We start from the raw sequence: 3665 nt of genomic DNA on the forward strand, positions 1-3665 counted from the left end.
TTGACTGTTATTATTTGCTAGTCACAAGAAAGCTCAGACTTCAAACTTTAAAAAACAACAACAACAACAACCTGCCCCTGGCTGCAATGCAACCCTTGGAAACCACAAAACTTTTGCAAAGTCTAACACAGTGATGACTGTCAAGTTTTGCAGAGAGAGATTGCCCATCCAGACATGGAGGCAATGGTTTTCGATGGTTCTAACTTGTTAAATATGCTCAGCACAGTTACTAGCCCAACATGAACAGACTGATCTGGTTGTATTGCGATATCTAACGTGCTAGGTTCTAAAAGACTTGCCATATTGAAGAGTTAAAAGCATTCACCATTTTTAATGAAATGCCCTGACCAGGATAGCCCGATCTCATCAGATCTTGGAAGCTAAGGAGAGTTGGCCCTGGCTAGTATTTGGATGGGAGACCTCCAAGGAATACCAGGGTCAAGCAATGGCCAACCACCTCTGAATGTCTCTTGCCTTGGAAACCCTACAGGGTTGCCATAAGTCAGCTGTGATTTGACGGCACTTTTCACCATCACTCCTAAAGAAAATATATTTGTTGTTATGGCGAGGCCTCAAAACCTGGAAATGAACTAGGTCTCTCTGGACTTCTGAGAGGTCCTGGATACACACCATCCCAGGATGGGGTCCTGGCTTAGTGGTAGAGTATTTGCTTTGTATGCAGAAGGTCCTAGGTTCAATTCCTAGCATCTCCAATTCTTTTTTTTTTTTAAGGATCAACGAGAAAGACCTCCACCTGAGACCCTAGAGAACTGCTGCCAGTCAAACAGGGACTTGAAAGACGAAGATCTGACTCAGTATGAGGCAGTCTCGTGTGTCTGTGTTGTTGTGTCAATCAGCAGGTTTTCCGTGCCACAATTATACAGTAGCTGAGCCTGCAGCTGAGATACCGCTATGATTTGAGTTCAGTTGTTATGTATTATGCATAAATCACGTTACAAATAAATAAATAATGCCCATCTTCTGGAACACAGTGAATGTTAAGAACCTGCATTAACATTTAGGTTTATTATCCCCCGCTATGAACCTTGATGGGTACAAAAATGTAAGGCACAAAGGTGATGCCTTCTGGACTCTTACAAAGCACCTTCTGCTTACATGAGGCGGAGAAAAGCCAGAATTGCTCTGCTTTGGGTACGAAGGAAATGGAAATATATTAGTGGGCACAACTGCACCCACAGATACCACAAATGGGGATCACTGGAATACCAAACAATCTAGTAAGGGAATTCTTTTATTCTCAAAAGGAATGCCTAAATACAGGGCTTTTTTTGTAGCAGGAACTTCTTTGCATATTAGGCCACACACCCCTCATGTAGCCAATCCTCCAGGAGCTTACAGTAGGCCCTGTCAGAAGAGCTCTGTAAGCTCTTGGAGGATTGGCTACATTAGGGGTGTGTGGCCTAATATGCAAAGGAATTCCTGCTACAAAAAAAGCTCTACCTAAATACAGTATGTCTGAACAACTCTACAAAAAATTGTTCATTATATTTGGGCATCTTTTTGCATCTGAAATCACAGCAGGCCTTATGGTTTTGAAACACAGCATAATGTATTTCCAAACAAAAAAGAAAACTCTGTATTTCTTATAATCAGTCGATTAAGGACAGTTTACAAAATGAGAACAAAAGCTACAATGAAAAGCACTGGGATCCGTTTTTGGAAGATAAGCCTATTCTTTAAAAGTTTTATCCATCCTAAAATTACAATGCTGATGAATGGCATTTTTGAGGACCAATGAAATGGTAAAACAAAGGGGGAAATTCACATATATGTTACCTTTGAATGCAGAAGAATTCTCTTTATGTTAACTTTAAAATTCTGCTGCTGGGACCCAAAGGATCTTGGGCATGTGTCCAGATATTTCCCCATAGATAACAGAGCCCCAATTTCCTGTTATTGTTGCCTTTCTTTCCACAGTATCTGAGGTTGCTCCTGATGTTCTCCAAGTGGCAGCATGGCACAGGCCTAACATCAGAAGGGAAGGGCTCCACAGCCTGGTTACACCAGAAGACATTTCTCCAGATGCCTGCATTTGAAGCCTACATGTCAGGTCAGTAGAAACTTCTTAGATGGTCAAAAAGGACATCTCCTTACCTTTTCATTAGCAGAAAATCTGGTTGCATCCAACAAATTTAACTTTCATTTACCAGGGTTTTTTTTTTTAGCAGAAATGCATAGGAATGCAGTTCTGGCTGGCTTAGCATTAGGGGATGTGGCCTAATATGCAAATGAGTTCCTGCTGGGCTTTTACTACACAACCCCCCCTCCGATTTATACAATTGATTTTATTCAGCAATCTCTGTGCTTCTCCCCCAAAAAGTCTGCATGAAGGTTAAAATTAAAATAGAAACAGAAGTAATTGTGTTAAGCCAAGGATGTCAGAATTTTCACACATTCCAATTTAAGTTGCTAATAAATGGCTAGAACAATTCCCCGTCTAATCCTGCCACTAGTCAATTTCAGTGGAATTTGCTTTCTGTTATGGGAGCTTAAATCTACCATTGAATATAGTACATTTTGTTTTGTTTTGTTTTTACTCTGCACAGCCTGAGTGCTTTTCAGCTATGCAAAGATAACAACAAGAGTTTGAAACACAAAGCTACCAATTAGCAAGGCATTTGCTTCTTGTTTCATAAAAACTCAGATTTGGCACAATGGCGCTGGGTGGGGAAAGGCTGTCACTGACTTTCATTCGTACCATGTAGTTAAAATTCATATTAAAACAATCCATTACATCTTTGCCTTTTACTCTGCTTGATTACATTTATGGCTTAAATTTCTGTGAAAAAAACAGTGCGTACAGTGTTTTTCTTCACTGAAGTGGAATCACACACCTGAGTATAGAAAATACACTTCTGCACAAAATGCTACAAAAATTAAAATTGTTATTAGAGATGTAATGCTCATATGAGCTATTGAATTAATTCAAGAAAAGGTCTCCAATTAATCAGCAGATTAAGAGACATGTTTTCCATACAAGTACTTAGAAATAATGTAGGCCTCTTCTAAGATAATGTCTACTATGAGATGGACCCATGGCTTTTAAGAAGGGACAGTACTCATTGGTACTGAGAACCTACCAGCTTGGGGGGGGGGGGTGTCTCCCAGGTCCTGGGGGCGGGAATTGGTGGAGATCGGTTCAACCTTATACACTAGAATTTACAGGCCTCATTTTGGGCAGGAGCTCACAGGAGCAGAGCTCCAGAACCTCTTTATTGTGCTCTTTCTTTCTTACTCCCCCTCCCCCAAATACTTGCTTCTGGGCTCCATTGTTGAAACCCCTTGAAAGAATTTTGCTGAACTCTAAGATTTGACACACAGTTTGTAATTCCCCCCACAAAAAAATGGGAAAATAACCAAAACATATAAAGCAGACAGATGGAAATCTTTATCATGGCACTACGGCCATGTTAAGAGAAAGCAATTTAAAAAGTATGATGGGAATAAGGTTTTATTATGGCAATTATAATTCAAGAAGCATTTTAAGGTTGATGCTGAGCTGATATAATTTAGTACACTTTCCAGTGATGTCAGGGGTGTGTGACATATGCAAATGAGTTGTGTTAATGACAGGGCTGGATCTAGGGGGGTGCTTGCCCTGGGCACTGATGGAGGGGGGGTGCCAAATTGGGTATGGAGTCCAT

General features: G+C 40.5%; 1 non-coding gene across 1 annotated transcript; it reads left to right on the top strand.

The window, feature by feature from the left end:
- The first annotated feature begins 641 nt into the window (after positions 1-641).
- On the top strand, positions 642-713 carry TRNAT-UGU (transfer RNA threonine (anticodon UGU)). The gene has a single exon. It is a non-coding gene; the product is annotated as a tRNA-Thr (tRNA).
- Positions 714-3665: the final 2952 nt, after the last annotated feature.

Source organism: Heteronotia binoei, chromosome 4 (genome assembly GCF_032191835.1).
Source record: "Heteronotia binoei isolate CCM8104 ecotype False Entrance Well chromosome 4, APGP_CSIRO_Hbin_v1, whole genome shotgun sequence".
Classification (NCBI taxonomy): Eukaryota; Metazoa; Chordata; class Lepidosauria; order Squamata; family Gekkonidae; genus Heteronotia; species Heteronotia binoei.